This window comes from Stomoxys calcitrans, chromosome 4 (genome assembly GCF_963082655.1).
Source record: "Stomoxys calcitrans chromosome 4, idStoCalc2.1, whole genome shotgun sequence".
Lineage (NCBI taxonomy): Eukaryota > Metazoa > Arthropoda > Insecta > Diptera > Muscidae > Stomoxys > Stomoxys calcitrans.
Window position 1 is genome coordinate 51954365 of NC_081555.1, and position 20153 is coordinate 51974517.

The 20153-nt window shown below is 36.1% G+C and overlaps 1 protein-coding gene across 3 annotated transcripts in view; it reads right to left on the reverse strand.

Moving 5' to 3' along the window:
• Positions 1-20153, reverse strand: part of LOC106081420 (uncharacterized) — a 334294-nt gene that overhangs the window by 196709 nt on the left and 117432 nt on the right. Inside the window, exon 2 of one of the 3 annotated variants that reach the window (XM_013243354.2) lies at positions 19140-19194. The exons of the other annotated variants lie outside the window; for them this stretch is intronic. The gene's annotated coding sequence lies outside the window, so the exon portion shown is untranslated. The remainder of the gene's footprint in view (positions 1-19139; positions 19195-20153) is intronic. 3 annotated transcript variants of the gene reach the window in all.

Genomic DNA, 20153 nt, shown 5'->3' on the forward strand with positions numbered 1-20153 from the left:
TTTAGCAAGAAGTCATATTAGATTATCAGGTATTTAGGGCAGCTATATCGTTATATTGACCGATTCGGATAAAACTTGGCACTGATGTTGTAACTCATAAGATAGGGGTTTGGGCAAAATTTCAGCCAAATCAGGTGAAAATTTGGGCTTCTAGGAGCTCAAGAATTCAAATCGGGGAATCGGATTATATGGGGGCTATATGTCTTTATAGACCGATTCTGATCATACTTGGCATGGATGTTGAAAGTCATAGCACAAAACTTTGTTCCAAATTTTAGCCAAATCGGATTAAAATTGATGTTTCTAAGGGCTCAAGAAGTTAAATCCGGGGATCGGTTTTTATGGGGGCTATACCTGCTTATAGACAGATTCAGATCATACTTGGTACTAATTTTGGAAGCCATAGCTCAAGTTTTTATTCCAAATTTCAGCAAAATCGGATGAGAATTAAGGCTTCTAGCGGCTCAAGAAGTCAAATTGGGGAATAGGTTTATATGGGAGCTATATCCAAATCTGAACCGATATGACCCATTTACAATCCTCAATGACCTACATCAATAGTAAGTATCTGTGCGAAATTTCAAGCGGCTAGCTTTACGCGTTCGATCGTTATCTTGGCTTCGACAGACGGACGGGCATGGCTAGTTAGACTCGAAATGTTGAGACGATCAAGAATGAATATACTTTATGGGGTTGCAGATCAATATTTCGAGGTGTTACAAACGGAATGACTAAGTCAGTATACCCCCATTCTATGGTGGTGGGTATAAAAAGGTAGTGGAAAGTCTGTTTTTGGGGGAGTTTTATCTTCTATATTCAGAAAGTATTTATAACAAGTAAGAGTTGAAGGTCATGAGGGAAGCCGTTGTATAAAATTTTTGCCAAATCGGATGACAATTTCGCCCCCAATTTCAAGATCCCAGATCGGTTTATATGACAGCTATATCAGGTTATGTACCGATTTGCGCCATACTTAGCACAGTTATTGGAAGCCATAACAAAACACCTCATGCCAAATCGGATGAGAATTGCGCGCTCTATTGGCTCAAGAAGTCAAGACACCAGATCGGTTTATATGACAGCTATACCAGATTATGAACCGATTTGAATCATACTTAACACAGTTGTTGGTAGCGACACCAAAACACCATGTGCAAAGTTTCGGTCAATCTAGAGGCTCAAGAAGTCAAGACCCAAGATTGGTTTATATGGCAGCGGTATCAAAACATGCGCCGATATAAACCAAACTTATCGCAGCTGTTGGAAGTGATATCAAAACATTACGTGAAAAATTTTAGTCAAATCGGATAAGAATTGCGTTCTCTAGAGGCTCCAGAAGTCAAGACCCAAGATCGGTTAATATGGCAGCTATATCAAACATGGACCGATTTAGCCCATTTACAATTCCAACCGACATACACTAATAAAAAGTATTTGTGCAAAATTTCAAGCAGCTAGCTTTACTTCTTCGAAAGTTAGCGTGCTTTCGACAGAAAGACGGACGGACGGACTTGGCTAGATCGACTTGAAATGACATGACGATCAAGAATATGTATACTTTATAGAGTTCAGACGCATGTTTCAAGGTGTTACAAACAGAATGACGAAATTAGTATACTCCCATCCTATGGTGGAGGGTATAAAAATTAGACTTTTTCAAAAACGGACAGTCATAACACTGCTGTTGGGTTTCAAAAAGTATCCGCTTCCATTAAAAAAATATTGGAAAACTTAATGCCTATACCACTAAATTTTTCTTTCCTTTTGTCACTCGATTCGTTAGCCAATTCAATGAGAACAGCTGTTTTCCCTCAATAAAATCAGCTATTTTCAATGAATTGGTGAAGGAATCGAGTGAAATAAAGGTAAAGGTCTAGGCCGTATTTGTTTAATTGAAAAAGGTAAAATTTTGAATCACATTTTATATATAAAATTTTTGGAAGATTCAATCAAAAAATGTATTGTATCAATTAATTTTTTACTTTACAATGGCAAAAACTTCAATTACGATAGTAAGCTCAGATTCAATTAAAATATTAATGAATCAATTGATTTTTAATTGAAAATTGCCTAAATTTCAATCACGATCCTAATTGAACAAAATTCGGATTCAATTAAAAAACTATTGACTTAATTAATTTTTTAATTGAAAACATTTTATTTTTAATCTACAATGAAATAAATCTAATCTGAAAGCAATTCTAAGCCGATCAGCATGTTTAATAAAAGGGTTTTTCTCTGTTCCTTCTTAGCGTTGCAAACAAATGTACAAAGTCGTAATATCACGAACCACAGAGGTGGTGGGAAGATCATATTTGGGCCAAATCGCAGGCAGGTTTAAAAATATATCGTTAAACATGTTTTCCAAGTCTTTTATTCAGTCAAATACAAACCTAATGAAACTCTTTTTCCTACATATTATGAGCTCAGTAATTTTCTCAAAACTTTTAATATTTACATCCACATTATACCTTCTATTCTCTTTCCTTCGTCTTCGACTTAGACTTCATTTCAGCCACCGACCATCCACTTTAACATAATTCGGCGTGAAATTTGTTTCGTGGCAAATGCCAAATGAACAACATAAATCACTTTTAATGGGACTGTAATCTTCCATAATTGAAAATATATGCAAATTAGTATTTGGAAAAGAAGTATTTCTTTTCTTTTGAACTCGTCATCTATCTATCGGTGTGTGGGAGAATTCGAATAATACTCTAGCTCCCTCCGCATTCAATGATGGATTGATTTCATAAATTGTTTTCCGCTACTAAGAGCTGATGATTGTCAAACCCAATTCATATTTTAATTTCAAAAAGAAGAAAAACTTCTAACATCAGCTGGAGATTAAATTCTACAATGTAGCGTATGACAAAAAATTAAAAAAAAGTTAATGACTATTATTTTGCCAATTGTCTGACACAAATCGGTTACAAAAACATTTATTTCTCTAACATCATCCTTGTATGGAGAAACCTACACAAAATATTTAAGGCGTCCGAAAAATTTATTTTGAAATGAAAACAAAAATAATACAAATAAGTACGGTCTAAAGTTGATAACAGTCGACATTGTGATACCCTACAGTCACGTAAGTAAGTCTAGAGTAGTAATGAGCACACTCACACATTTGTGCATTCCCTGCAAACATTTTCCATAATTTTGGAAAAGAGTTTGTCCTCGATGTGAACAAAATAATGTTTTGAAAGATTTTTAAGGAATTTCTCTTCCGTGTGAGTCGCGAAACACTCTTCTAGAATATTATTGGGCAAACCAATAATTTTTGGTATTTGTCGTGAAACGCTTTTCTCGGATATCAATCCACAATCCGTGTGCGGAAGTTTTAACATCCCGACGATTATTTCGCAAACTAATTCGTTATAATCGTCCAGAAGATTTTTTTATCAAACGCTTGAGTTAAGTTTTCGCGATTGCTTTTTTTTCAATACCTGGCGTATTTGTAATGTTTTATGACGAGTAAGCGAATAATGCGCAACTCTTATAGAAGAGTATAACATAAATCTTCCAGAACACAAATTTGCTACTCGTCCACACGATTTCTGCGCCATTTTAAGATCTACTAAGATTCTTCTCACTTACACTCATAGAAAAAAGTTAGCTCAAAATAGCAAACACTGCTGAATATTAGTAGTTAATTTTGCTGTTATTATAGCAGTAGTTCTGCTATTACAGCAGTAGTAATGCAATTTCAGAGAAGCAGGCTTACTGCTGAAAACTCGGTTGCTTACTGAGAATGAATGCTGTTTAATTATGAAGGGGATGTTAGAAGAAAAAAAAATAGAACACATATGTAAATGTGTTTCTCAGTGGGTGTGAATAATCACCACTGAATGTAAACTTTCCATAACCTTTTTTCTTTAAATTTAGATACAAAAGGCTATGCTAGTCATTTGCACATTAGTAGAGCAATAACAACACAAAATACAAGCTAGCTCTGCCACATTTCGAAATGTGAACCAATGGATGAATCAGATAGCTGCTTTACAGTAATAATCCACAAATTAAAATCATCTCTACGAAAAAAATTTTAAAAAAATTCTAAAAAAACACCAAAACTAATGAAGACAATGCATCTATAAAAAGTACCATACATTTTTTTCAGCAGACTTGTGCATCAAAACTGCAATTTTTGTTAATTGAAATGGCAGAAAGAAATGTTTGCTAATACATCAGCTCTATGTTTGCTGAAACAGCAGTAATGTCTGCTTTCCCATTTTCAGCTGACAAAAACTGGTGTTTTAGCAAACAGTTTTGCTGTTTTGAATAACAAATTTGGTTGAATGTACTCGTTATCAACATATATGGAAGACTCTGGAAGCACTCTTCCAGAATATTCGTCTTGAAGACACAACACCTCGTCGTCTACTACTCTAAGACGAGCTCGTCCACGATCATAAACTTCATTTAGAAGATTCACAAGGGATTATTTGGCGTTAAAAAATGTTTGCATGGTTATTGCCTATAGCTAGATGTGAGCAATTCGGGCAATTTATACAAACATAATCACCGATATCTAAATATGAAGCAATATCAATGAATTTACATACAAGATAGCCGACATGTGTTGGCATCACCAATGATAAAAATTTTTTTCTGAGTAAAAATAGTTTTTTTAATCAAATCAGTAAAATGTGTGAAAATAATCTTTAGTTAAAAATCCATTTACTATTACTCGATATGACCACCTTTTGCCTTTCTTTGAGTCGATCAAAACACGAATCGGACAGTCGGAGGAATGGCAGGACTGACATTGATGGATCGATATAAAATGTCCTGAATCGAAACAATATTTTTGGATGTACAAACGGAATGACGAAGTTAGAATACTGCCATCTTATAGCGGAGGGAATAAAACAAAGTATTTTAGTAGGTGTTTTGAAGCCTCTTAAGTGGGCGATATTAGCATAACTATGGTAATTGTCTAAAGGTATAACAAATCATCGCCATAAGACTTCAACAAGAACATTCTTAGCATTTATATCAAATTTATTGATGGTTTAAAGACAGATACAAATAATTTTCCACAACTCTTCTTCTCAGGCCTTGGTATCGATATCACCATGTTAAATGATATCAATTAAATTTCTAGTGACAATAAAATTAAAACTGACCCTCTGAAAATAAGAAACCGGCCAAAATAAACGATGGAGTTCTCTTTTATGGAAATAAACCAGCTTGAGCAGTTCGATATAAATTTCAAGCAAATCACTCTGTCCATTTTGCCTGTCCACAATAGAACTGCGTGCACGCATTAAATAACCTGGAGTGGAGTCCCGGCCAACGGCATTTTAATGACGAGAATAAATTTCGTTTTTATGTAAAAAACGATGGAAGAAGAAAATTTGGTATTACACTGAAATGACTATATCGACTTAAGCAAATGTTAATATGTATGGACAGAATTGTACCCTATAGTTAAGCAATATGTGTGTTTAAACTTTTTTCAGTATTTAAAAAAAGCAAACTAAGCTCCTTTTTTATCATAACTAACGTAGATGTAGAAGAAACTACAGTTTCTCACTAGCCCAAATTTAATTTTTATAAAGGGTTTTGCAATAGCGGCATGACAACTTAGCCAGTAGACAGGTAATAACAAGTTTAGTGAAAAAATTTGAGTTCATGTATTCGCTGAAATTTTGCTGCGATTTGCTATGGGTTAAATATATTACTTTTACTAACTTATTATACCGCCTTCAAACAAACTAAAAACCATGACAATATAAGAGTACCAGAAATCACATTAAAATGATTGGATTTTGCGCAAAATTAAGGAGACCGGAGCCGAAGAATAAATAAGAAACCAAATCGTTTTTGCAATAAGGATTTTATGCAAAACAGGTGTGTCTTAAGACTCTAACAAAAACAGATTGTCTGCGTAGTCAAATGAAATGATGTGGAGTATTTCGTGTTTTATTTAATTTATGATAGTCATTTTTCGTAATTGGAGCAATCGTTATTCTATTACTACGATGATGGTCATTCTAGTTTTGCTACATTTCTTGGTGAAAAGAAAACACCAGCAAAATATAGCAGGTAGTTTGGCTTGGGTAAAATTCCGGACCACTAACATTTTTTTTCCTTTTTTCAATTCTCTGTATCATCTACCAAGCATATTGGTTCGAAAACAATTTTTTTTTCGTTGCTTGATAATCTTCATAAATTATAAAACACACCTCATCTTCTCAAACTTTCTCCCAAAGTTTGGTTATTAAAGCAACAAAATGTTGATTTATTTGGACGGTAGCATAGCTCACTAGATGCCATGCAGAGAGAATATATGACCGCTAGTTCTTGAATATTTAAGTAAAAAACAAGTAAAAGAGACTAGTAAGTTTGGCCGGGCCGAATTTTATATACCCTCCATCGTGGATCACATTTGTCAAGTCCTTTGAATGACTCTGTCAATATATATATATATATATATATATATATATATATATACCGTAATTGTCATGGCTATTACAAGTCATAGAACAATACCACCTCCAAATATTAAGGCAAATCGGGTAATAACTTCGTCCTCCAAAGGTTCAGAAAGTCAAATTGGGAGATCGGTTTATATGTCAGCTATATCAGGTTATCAACCGCTTAACCCATACATGGAAAAGTTGTTGGAATTCATACCAAAACACCACCTGCAAAATTTCAGCCGAATCGGATAAGAACTGCGCCCTCTAGAAGTCTAATCGAGAGATCGGTTTGTATGGCGGCTATATCTGGTTATGGACTGATTTACACTATACTTGACACAATTGTCGGAAGTCATTCTTCAACAAGATGTGCAAAATTTCAGCCAAATCGCACCTTCTAAAATGTCATGAAATCAAGACCCAAGATCAGTTTATATACCAGCTATATCAAAACATAGACCGATTTGGCCCATTTACAATCCCAACTGACCTACACTAATAAGATGTATTTGTGCAAAATTGCATGAGCCTTTACTCCTTCAAAAGTTAGCGTGCTTTCGACAGACAGACGGACGGACAGACAGATGTGCGCACATGGCTAGACTTAGGGGTCTTAGATGTTTCTTTCGAGGTGTTATAAAAGCAACAACGAAGTTAGTACTCCCCCATCCTATGGTGTAGGGTATAAAGAGAAAAGGCAAATTTGTATTAAACATTTTGCATTTGGTTACCAAGTTCTTAAAATTCAAAAGAACTGAACCGGATGCCCTTTTGGGAGCTTCAATTAAACAGACGAGAAACAATTGTTCAAAAATTGTATCATGTTTTCATATATTTTAAACCCAGGCATTCAACGTTATAGGCGAACATGCTAACCTCTGCGCTACTGTGGTCTCTTTTAATAATGCCCCGGTACCATTTGTGAGGCCAAGGTATGTGATTCACTCCTTCCTGGATGTTAGATCCGCATCTACTTAAGAATATCTGTGACTTGGTGCCCACATTGTCTTGTACTGTTAGTTAACCTATTCAAAGTGATTTTAAGAATAGATTGCCACCTAGATACTTGGAAACAAATTGTAATTTTATATTTGTAATCTACTTTCAAATATCTTTTAGTTGAACACCATATTACCATGATCGGCATATATTCGCATTTTCGGAGGGGTTTAGGAGGCCCCTCATATTTGATGTCATACTCTTAATCTATTTATTATTTATTATTTGAGTCTCATATTGACATGATCGTACATTATGTCTAATTGGTACAGCTTTGTAATTTGGGCGGTACGTTTGGGCTCCACGCCAGCACTTATGTATTTGAACCCAGTTTTTATATCGCATTCTTACTCTACTCCCCAATAGCTTTTACTTGAGTCCCTTATTGTCCAAATCTGACCTTTTTGATTTTGGGCGGTACTTTTTGGGGCAGTCTAGGCCGACCCCATAGGTACTTGGATTTAGTTTATAATATTCGTACTCTACTCCCGAATACCTTTCATTTAAGTCCCATATTGTTCCGGTCGGTCCACTTTTGATTTTAGGCGGTGCTATTGAGGTAAGGGGGAGGATCTACCATGCTTGCGATATCAAAAAATTATACAGCTTTTTGCTTCTTCTAAACCAACCTACACAATTTGTCAAAATTTCAAGCAAATCGGTACAGCCATTTTCGAGTCTACTCAGAAAAATGCTTACCGTAAATATGAATTGACTACATCATACACACTAGTTCATGATAATTACTCACGTTTAATTAACAAATTCGTAAGAGGTTAGAAAATTAACTATTAACTAAAACTATTAACAAACTTTTCATGAATATAGATGAAATAGATAAAAACTCCGGTGGTGTTATTAATTTGACTTAAATTTATAAATAAGCAAGCACTGTACCAAGCATGGGTAAAGGCATATTGTTGTCGGAGGTACCTCTTGTGAAACTTATTACTGAACTACTCAAAAAAATTTTGAATTGCCATTCATTGGAATTATAGCAATGAATGGCTATCCTACGTGAAATGGGACAGGTCCCAAACCAGTCACGGAAGAGATTCTCTGGTGATAGGGACCGGCCCCAGTTTTCGTCCCCTTACATGGAAAAAACCTACCACTTTTATAAGGCTTTGTTGCTCGAGGTGACGAATTGCCACCATTCTAACACCGTAGGATAGGTCCTGCGACAGTTCGAATAAGATGAGTATACTTTGCAAGTATTTTTAAGAGAGATATTATTAGTTAACACATATATTTAACGGATAAGAATTTTTAAAAATAATTAAACGACTTTTTAAAAAATAATCATAAGTTATGACAGTTGAAACTTTTCATTCCCTATAGGATATGTCCTGTGGTAGCTAACTAATTCTCCAGTTTAGAGCCGGTATATTTAGGACAATTGTCTACACATTTCCCGTAGGGTATATATAGACTAGCTCAACCCGCTCCGCTGCGCCTTCATAACAACCTCGTGACAAATATGTTTCTTACTTCCTACCATATGAATCTTCATTTTTTAGCAATAAATAAGCGACTTTTTAAAAATAATTAAGAATCATCAGTTATGACAATTGAAACTTTTCATTCCCTGTAGGATATGTCCAGTGAAAGGTAACTAGTTCTAAAGTTTAGGACCGGAACATTTGGGGCAATTAACTACACATTTCCCGTAAGGAAATATTCCCATTGAGGGAAGGGGATTTGGGCGGTTAGGCGGCCCCCTATCACTTGAACCTTTTTATACCTAATTCCTAATTTAATTCTGAATACCTTTTATTTGAGTCCCTATTCTCATGACTTCCAAAATACCCGTTTTAGGGGGGTTTGTGGTTAGGGCGGCCCCTAAGTACTTCGACCTAATTTTTAACATTACATTCATACTCTACTCTCAAATAACTTTCATTAGAGTCTCGTAATGTGCCGATATGATCGGATTTTGGTCGAAATTCTACTAATCAAATTAAAGCAAATTGTAATTTCGACGACTTAGCCTTAGCCCAATGTGGTGCAGGGTATTAAAAAGTCGGCTTTGCCCGACTTTAGCCCATCCTTACTTGTATATATATTGGGTTGCCCAAAAAGTAATTGCAATTGATTTTTTAAAAGAAAGTAAATGCATTTTTAATAAAACTTAGAATGAACTTTAATCAAATATACTTTTTTTACATCTTTTTTCTAAAGCAAGCTAAAAGTAGCAGCTGATAACTGACAGAAGAAAGAATGCAATTACAGAGTCACAAGCTGTGAAAAAATTTGTCAATGCCGACTATATGAAAAATCCGCAATTACTTTTTGGGCAACCCAATATATATATATATATAGACTTCCCACCTTTATTAGGAATTTCCCAAATATTTGACCGGTTTGTTGCAAAACACAACGACAGAATTAAAACAACAGAAAAAAACATTTCCGCCATAAAAATTGTTAAATTTAATCACCTTTAAAATTCCAGGGTAACACCAAGTTTGTCTGCGCTTGTTCATAAGCATCGAGCCAGTTATATGACTAACAATTTTGGCCATTTGTATAACCATTATAAATACATAAAGCGCTAGCATTAATGATATATTATCGTTTTATTTCTCTACAGCAACTTTTAGCAACATATGTGATCGAATTTAATGTTTATTTTCTGTTTGAAGTCAGAGGGATTGGCAAAAAACAATCATTCAGCAAAGGGGTGATAAGTCAACAGACCCCGAAAATCACCACATAACATAAACGTATCGTAACACACTCTAAGACTGCGTAGTCTAAACTATTTATCGACCGATCAGGCCTGTATATGGTGTGAGTATTGGAGTGACAAATCGAGGGCAGCAAGCAAGGAACTGCATTTGTATACGGGCTTATGTAAGAGAATTAACGTGCTTTACGGTATAAATGTAAGCCAAATTGGATAAAGGTTGAGGGCTAGGAAAATCAATTTGAGGATTGGTTTATACGGGGGTTGTATCAAAACCAAAACCGATACAGCGAACCCCAATGACCTAAATAAATAGGAAGCATCAGTGCCAAATTTCAAAGGCATATTCTCATTTGTTCTAATCGTGATTTCGGCAAAAGAATGGACAGGCTGAAATGGCGACAAAGACTTGAAACATTAAGACAAATAAAGATACTTAATAGGATTGCAGATCAATGATTCGAGGTTACATGCCGAGATAAGGGTGGTGAATATAAAAATTCTAAGTTATTGAAAGAATTTTCCGTTGTTAAGCCCAATAAGAAACAAGTAAAATTGTGTCCGGCCGGGCCGAATCTTTGAAACCCACCATCATTAACGGTACTAACAAGTAAGATCGTGCTAAGTTCGGCCGGGCAGAATCTTATATACCCTCCACCATGGAACGCATTTATCGATTTCTTTGCACGCTATCCATTATTAGGCAAACAGAGAATATTGAATAAGAACTGTTATGCTATTGGAGCTATATCAAGTTAAAGTCCGATTCGGACCAGGAGGAGAATTGCGCCCTCTAGAAGCTCAAGAAGTCAAGATGCCAGATCGGTTTATATGGCAGCTATATCAGGTTATGTACCAATTTGCGCCATATTTTGTACAGTTATTGGAAGTCATAACAAAACACCGCATGCAAAATTTCAGCCGAATCGGATGAGAATTGCGCGCTCTATTAATTCAAGAAGTCAAGATCCATGATCGGTTTTTATGACAGCTATATCAAAACAGAACGATTTTAATCATACTTAGCACAGTTGTTGGACCAAAACACCACGTGCAAAATTCCAGCCAAATCGGACGAGAATTGCGCCCCCTAGAGGCTCAACAAAACAAGACCCAAGATCGGTTTATATGGCAGCTATATCGAAACATGGACCGATTTGGTCCATTTACAATCCCAACCGACCTACACTTATAAGAAGTATTTGTGAAAATTTCAAGCGCTGGTTTTACTCCTTTATAAGTTGGTGTGCTTTCGACAGACAGACGGACGGACATGGCTAGATCGACTTAAAATGACATGACGATCAAGAATATATATACTTTATGGGGTCTCCGACGCATATTTCGGGGTGCTACAAACAGAATGACGAAATTAGTATACCCCCATCCTATGGTGGAGAGTATACAAATTTACACAATCGAACTTTACGTACAAAATTTCTGCCAATTTACCAAAAATTTAAGCTTTTTAGGGCCGCAATGTCGCAACGGAATACTACGCCCAAAATTTCAGCCTAATCGGATAATATTTTCGGTTGCTAAGGGCTTAAAAAGTCAATTCGAAGGACGACTTTATATGGAAGCTGTATCCAAATATGCACCGATATGGTTCATTTGCAATCCCCAACGATCTACATCAATAAGAAGTATATGTATTATTCAGATTGGCTAGCTTTACGCATATGACCACTATCGGTCATACACATCCACAGACGGTGGGAAATGGCTGGATCGACTCAGAATTTCATGATGATCAAAAAATATATATACTTTATGGGGTTGCCCTGGGATGTCAATGTAGACAACTTGTCACACGCTAGAGGATAGAATAGGCCTAGGTGTCTACATTGCGAACCTAGTGACTGAGATCTGTTTTAGACTGTCTGCCCATAATAGATCCTGCAGACAGATGATCACGGAATGCGTGAGGTGGTGTGGTTTGCACGCGAGGATGTCGAGTGTGAACATCTTTACGGTGAGTAAACTAGCCATCAGGGCATTAAGGACGGTAAGGACGGTAAGGTCACGAACAGTCTTGGTCAATAAGGATATTAATGCTTCTCTGAGAATTGCACAATCCGCATAGTTTTGGGTGACGGGTCATAGCGAAGTAAGGGGGTATAAACGAGCAGACGATTTAGCGGTGAAGGCGAGAAGACTGCCGGCAATAAATTTGGTTAACCCGAAGCCTTTCGGGTCGACGCAGTCCGAGTTAAAGGAACGGGCGACGAATGCGCATGTAACACTGATGAATGGCGGAACGGTCGGTAGGACGGCGAAAATCCTATGGGGAGATCCGAGTGATGTAATGTAAGGAAATAAGATAGAGGTCAATATAGGTTTTGGTATCATAACAGCACAAATAGGACTACGACCTTACTTATTCAAAATCGGTGCGGCAAGTGATAGCATATGTAGGGCGTGTGGGGAAGATGATGAGACGTTGGAGCATTTCTCATGTCACTGTTCCGCATTCGCAGCTAACATGCACCGAAAATTAGGTGGGGACACAATACTAAACAATAAACAACTTGGGGCGTGGTATGAAAAACAATTAAAAATTTTGAAGGTAGCATGGCATGGGGCGGTTTAATATCCGCACTCTCTTTTCAATCTAACCTAACCTATGGGTTTCCCAAACAATATTTCGAGATGTTATAAACGGAATGGATGGATAAGTAACCCTAGTAGGCAGCGGCTTAAGATAAAAGAGAGATTAATGGATTGGCATGGTCGAAGTTTATTTATGCCCATCCCCAAAATTAAAAGCAATACATATGAGCTGTTTTATTGTCAGCAAACAAGTGCTTTATGGAATTTTGTGTCCCTCCTTTTCCGTCATTGGATAAATAAGTGATATGGGACAATATCGAAACATACCCACGCTTCAGAAGTAACCGACATTTGGTTTGTTGATTTCAATTTTACTTGAGACAAGACGAGAGACAAGAAAACGAGAATAGAATTCAATGAACTAAATGACAGGAAAGACGAGTGTTGAAGAAACACACATGTGGAAATCTGTCAAACTCCATATAAAATAATGAGTTAAAAATGTGAGAAATAAATAAAAGCCTTTTTCACGCTAATGGCTTAAAAGGTGCACTAAGAAACAAGTACAAGCGTGCTAAGTTCGGCCGGGCCGAAACTTAAATACCATGGATCACATTTGTTAAGTGGAAAAATCGGATAAGAAATACACCCTCTAGAAGCTCAAGAAATGAAATCGGGAGATCGGTTTATATGGGAGCTATATTAGGTTATGGACCCATTCAGACCATATTTGGTATGTGTGTTAGAGGTCATAGAAACAGTCACTTTGCAAAATTTCTGTCAAATCGAATAAGAACTGCGCTATCTAGAGGTTCAAGAAGTATAATCAGGAGATCGGTTTATACGGGAGCTATATCTAAATATGGGCCGATATGGGCCATTTGCAATCGCATCCCACCTGCACCAATAGGAAGTATTTGTGCAAAATATCAATCGGCTAGCTATGCCTCTACGAAAGTTAGCGCGATTTACACAGAAAGACAGACAGACGGTCGCATATAGCTAGATCGACTTAAAATGTCATGACGATCAAGAATAAATTTATATTCTTCATGAGATCTTAGACCAATATTTCGGTGTGTAACAAATGGGACGACAATGTTAGTTTACCTTATGGTGGAGGGTAGAACAATTAATCGTAGTGCAACATCAAGGTAAGGTTGTGCAAAAATTCCATATAAAGGGTGATTTTTTTGCTAATATCTTTTGGCAACACTGGTTTAAATGTGGTCCGCTAAAAAAGTTCATCACGTGCTTCTTCCATTTTACGACGAAGCTCATTTTTGGCGCAATGAGTACGTAAATAAGCAGAACTTTCGATTTTGGAAAGAAGGTCAGCCAGAATCACTGCAAAAGCAACCAATGCATCTAGAAAACATCACAGTTTGGGGCTGTTTATGGGCTGGTGGCATCATTGGACCGTACTTCTACATAGATGATGCGAATCGTAATGTAACTGTGGATGGTGAGCGCTACGTGAGATGATATCTAAATTTTTTTTTTAACCAAAATGCAAGAGCTTGACTCTTTCATCTCATTCGAACATAATTGGACTAAGCGGATGGATCATTTGAGACGCAGTCACGGTCAACATTTGCATGAAATGATCTTCAAACGTTAATGGACCGTTGGACCGTTCTATCGATTCAAATAAAGATTTCATGCTTTTTTCTAAATTTTATACTTTTTTTTTGAGAAAAACTTATCTGAAGCCCTTAAAAAATCAACCTTTAGTTATGTTAAAAAAGTAATGATATTTTCTCTAAGATTTTGGTAACTATTCCGAAAGCTGTACAGAATATGTCGAAAAGCCCGACATAAGTCACTGTATCAAATTTCAGTGAAATCGTATTATAAATGCGCCTTATATGTGACCAAAACTTAAAATCGAGATATCGGTCTATATGGCAGCTATATTCAAATCTAGACCGATTTGCAGAAAAATATCGCAGAGCGTAACACAACTCACTGTCTCAAATTTCAGTGAAATCGGACAATAAATGCGCCTTTTATGGGCCCAAAACCTTAAATCGAGAGATCGGTCCATATGGCAGCTATATTCAAATCTTGACCGATCTGAGCCAAGTTGATAAAATATATCGTAGTGCATAACACAACTCACTGTCCCGAATTTCATGGGACAACGTGGAACAATAAATGCGCCTTTTATGGATCTAACCTTAGTGTAATGTCATAGTTGTACTTTATGGACTAAATTTCTGCCAAAATGTAAGCTTTTAGGAGCCGTAGAAGACTAATGTTGTAGATCGATTCCGACCGGCTCAAGACATTAAATCGGTAGACCGGTTAATATGTTAGCTTTTTGTAGTTATAGACTGAATTGTATCATGCTTGGCACGGTTGTTGATAGTCACAACAGAATACCATGTGCAAAATTTTAGCCAAATCGGATAATAATTGCCCTTGAACAAAATTCATATCTAATAATTTTTTGTAAAATCCTTTGTGGTGGATTGCTAAGTTTCGGCCAGGCCACTCTTTGCACGTTTTTACTTGTATATAATGTTTTCCCATTTTGAGTTTCTACTACAGATAAAATATAAGTTGTCAGTATTTTATTTTATTCTACACTATCTAAAATAGGAAAGCAAAATTTCGTTACATTTTGCCAAACATTCTTAAATTTTATTTTCAAAAATTGACATGGTTTTGAGGCATGGTTTTGAGGCAATCTGTAATGCTTTTACAGAAAAATATACTTTCTTCTTTTTTTTTTTTTGTTTTTCATATAAACAAGCCCAGGGCACACAGATGTCGAAATCAATTACATTTCATCTGGTATGAAACGAGCACGAGTTCATAGATTACATGTGATCTGAAAGAGCATAGTATTATGGCGGCTATACATACAAATTGTTTAGAGATTACCAATTGCACTTGTTGTCTAAGAAAAAAAATCTGTTTGTAGCCCGCCTAAAAATTCAACAATCAGCAGTTATGGCTATGGCGGTTTTCTAAAAATAGTGAGTGCCCAACAACAATGGAAAACCTAAAATCGCCCTCAATGTTTTGTAAAGCACGGAGCCTGGCATATGCCACAGAACACTTAAGGTCTTTTTACGGAAATTTTTTCTTTACAATCTGGAACTATTTATGGATATGAAGCATGTCTGCAGTGATTTTCAATCTATGGCAGAATTTCAATGTAAATGCTTGCCAAGTGACTAAGCTTTGGCAAACACTTCGAATGTTTTAAATTCATTTTATAAGTGGCTAAATTTGTATATGTATTGGGTTGCCCAAAAAGTAATTGCGGATTTTTTAAAAGAAAGTAAATGCATTTTTAATAAAACTTAGAATGAACTTTAATCAAATATACTTTTTTTACACTTTTTTTCTAAAGCAAGCTAAAAGTAACAGCTGATAACTGACAGAAAAAAGAATGCAATTACAGAGTCACAAGCTGTGAAAAAAATTGTCAACGCCGACTATATGAAAAATCCGCAATTACTTTTTGGGCAACCCAATACATTGTATCCCAAAAAATGTATAGTATTACAAAAAAGATATCAAACGAAAAGGAGAAAAAGAAACTTTACGTTGTGGAAAATTGGTTTGAAGTCAATTAAATAAACAAAACTAGAAATGTGTTTCGGTACATCAACATTTTTAACCGATATTTATGGATGAGATATAGTAGGGCTTAAATCTTATTAACAAGTAAATTAGGCTTTTTTCCAACTATCACTATTATTGAAACAAGAAAGAGAGTGCTAAGTTCGGCCGGGCCGAATGTTATATACCCTCCACCATGGATCGCATTTGTCGAGTTCTATGCGCGGTATCTCTTTTTAGGCAAACAAAGAATATTGAATAAGAACTGTTAAGCTATTGGAGCTATATCAAGTTATAGTCCGATTCGGACCATAAAAGAATGCTGAACATTGTAGAAGTCATTGTGTAATATTTCATTCGGATAAGAATTGCGCCTTGTGGGGGCTTAAGAAGCAAAATCGAGAGATAGGTTTATATGGGAGCTGTATCAAGCTATTGATCGATTCAAACTAAATTAGACACGTATGTTGAAGGCCATAAGAGAAGCCTTTGTACAAAATTTCTGCCAAATCGGATAAGAATTGCGTCCTATAGAGGATGAAGAAGTCAAGATCCCAGATCGGTTTATAAGGCAGCTATTTCAGTTTATCTAGCGATTTGCGCCATACTTAACACAATTATTGGAAGTCATAACAAAACACCTCACACAAAATTTCAACCAAATCGGATGAGAATTGCACGCTCTATTGGCTCAAGAAATCCCTTATGGCAATTTTACAGTCCGTAAAGATGTTCACATTCGACGTCTTCGCATTAGCACTACACCACTTCACACATTCCGTGATCGCCCGGATCTCCGCCTGCAGGACCGTATTATGGTCAGGCAGTCTCAAGAACTTAATGAATAAACTTTATTTGTGTTGTCACTAACAAAACTGTTAGGTTTTGCCGGGAATGTCGCAACGTTCACGAATATTTACACAAAATAATAAAATGTTGAAAACATTTTTAAGAGAAACAAAGTACTTTTATTTCAATGGTTTTACTTTATTATAACTATGCAACGTTTCGCATCAACATATTAAAAGTTTGCCATAAACGTAAAATTATTGAATGTAACTGATATTGTTTATTTTAAACATCGCCTACGGTAAAAGTATCATTCTTTTGTTGTAAAACCAAACACTCCTTAATGGCAAAAGTGTTTCGATAGCCGTAAACAACTATTTCTTTACCGGACCAATAATTATTTTCTTGTGTCTCTCCTACTAGAGCGAAGAGAGTGATGTACAATCAAACCATCCCTTTGATCCGACTGAATATTGAACAGTAGATGAACTTTTGAAGCGCCGTCCACCAGACCACAACACCATATAGCATTATAGGTCTGATAACTGCAATATGTTCCCAATGCATAACACGCAAAATAGGGGCTTAAGAAGCAACTTTTGCCAATAGTTCTCTAGCAGGTATATAGGGCAAGAATTGCCTTTCTTGCCCTTTCCAAACTGTTGGATTTGAAGTTAAATTTCCTGTCCAGCTAAACGCCCAGGTATTTTGCGTTTCAGTAAATGGAATATTCTCTTCTCCCAAGGAGACAGATGCCACAGTAAGTGACTGGTACCTCCTGAAAATAAATAACTACTTCTGCATTACACTTTCGGTAGCCCACTTCGCAATCGCGCGTAGAGTTTTCTGATGTATATCTCTAAGAGTGCTGGGAAACTTCCCTTAACCGCAATAGCAATGTCATTAGCATACAAGACCACTTTTACACCTTTTCCGGAAATAATAATATGTTGTAAATGGCTATATTCCAAAGAAGAAAAGACAGTACACCTCGTTGAGGTGTTCCTCTTCTTAGATCTACATATTCCTAATAGGACGAAAATATTTCGCCTTCGTGTGGTACGGCGAGAATACGAAACTTATATTAAAATTTGGGGTCAAGTCCTACCCCAAACACCACACCCAAACGGGCATGTAGGCCAATCGGAACAACATGGGACTCAAACGAAATGTATTTGGGAGTAGAAAACGCAACATATATTAAAAATATTGGTTAATTCTCGGGGCTCCCAACCCCGAAATTATGACCCCAAATGGACATGAAAGATATTTAAGAGTTACATACGAATGTAATCAAATGGGGCCGCAAATACTCAAGTATATAGCGAAGCATATCGAGCCAGCAAATATATATAGCCCGATTTACACTTATAAGGATGTACAATATTAACTATAATTTTCAATCGCTTTGACACTAGAGCCCCTCTATAAGCCCCTACAAATTGTTTTAAGTACTGTAAAATCTTAGCAAAACATATAGCGGTTACACAAGATTCAGTATGGCTTATTTTGTTTGTGCAAGGCAAGATTTTTAATTGAGAAGTCAGCAAAAAGAAAATCATTCTTAAACAAATATAACAAAAACTGAACTATGATCTACGAGACACTCCTTTTGTTGGTTGGATTGGAGGTTATTGTGTATGGCAGACATTTAACTGAATCATGGTCCGTTTTGTGGGAAATGACCAACAAACTTGTTGCGAATGACCAACATGAAATTCGAAACAGCAATTGAGCAAAACTTAGATATAGAAGTACAACGAAAGAGGAAAAGCAAAATGATGTTGCTTTATAATCATTATATATTATTTTCTATCAATTTGTGTTATACAGTTGGTAACAATTTGTTCTTGCTTGATGAATAGTTTCCTAACGACTCAAAAACGGATGAATCCAATTTGCCAAAGGCATAGATTGTTTACAAAAGAATTTTGCTGAAAATATGCCACTTAATTTTTCGTTTTGCAAAATAAGGTTACTTCAGTCAACTTATTCAATAGTTATTCTGAAGACGTATATTTTCTATTTTTGAAAACAAAATTCCATGACCCCAAGAACGTTTTTAATTTTACGAAAATGTCACATGCAAAATATAAACATACCGTAGATGAAAAACTGTTTTCTTTTCAAGGAGGATTATTAGAACCGCACGCTTACCTAAAAAGAAAATAAGACATTTATTTTTAGAAAGTTTAGTGCCAAATTTACAGTAACAGTTGTTAATGGTGGCTTTTTAATAACTAAATTTTTCGGAGTGATAGCAGTAGTTGAAAATGTGGCAAAACGTCATCCTGGAATGTGAAAAGTTTTCAGTATACTCTGCTAATTCATCATGAAGTAACTCACAAACGAGCAAATATTGCAAATAGTTGAAATTTATTATTAAAATGTGTGGTCTGTGACAACGAGGTCACCGTAGCGCAGAGGTTAGCATGTCCGCCTATGACGCTGAACCTCAGTGTTGTAATCCTGGCGAGAACACCAGAAAAATTTTCTGCGGTGGTTATCCCTCCTAATGCTGGCGACATTTGTGAGGAACAATGCAATTTGAAACAAGTAAGAACGTGCTAAGTTCGACCGGGCCAAATCTTATATACCCTCCACCATGGATATCATTTGTCGAGTTCTTTGCGCGGTATCTCTTTTTAGGCAAACAAAGAATAATGAATAAGAACTGTTATGGTATTGGAGCTGCATCAAGTTATAGTCCGATTCGGACCATAAATGAATGCTGAACATTATAGAAGTCATTGTGTAATATTTCAGTCCATTCAGATAAGAATTGCGCTTTGTAGGGGCTTAAGAAGCAAAATCGGGAAACTGTATCAAGCTATTGATCGATTCAGACCATATAGGACACGTATGTTGAAAATCACGAAAGAAATAGTTGTACAAAAATTCTGCCAAATCTGATGAGAATTGCGCCCTCTATCGGCTCAAGAAGTAAAATAGGGAGATCTGTTTATATGGAAGCTGTATGAGGCTATAGACCGATTCGGATCATTATTAACACGTATATTGGAAGTCATGGGAAAGGCCGTTGTTCAAAATTTTAGCCAAATTGGAGCCCTTCAGAGGCTCAAGAAGTCAAAATCCCAGATCGGTTTATATGACAG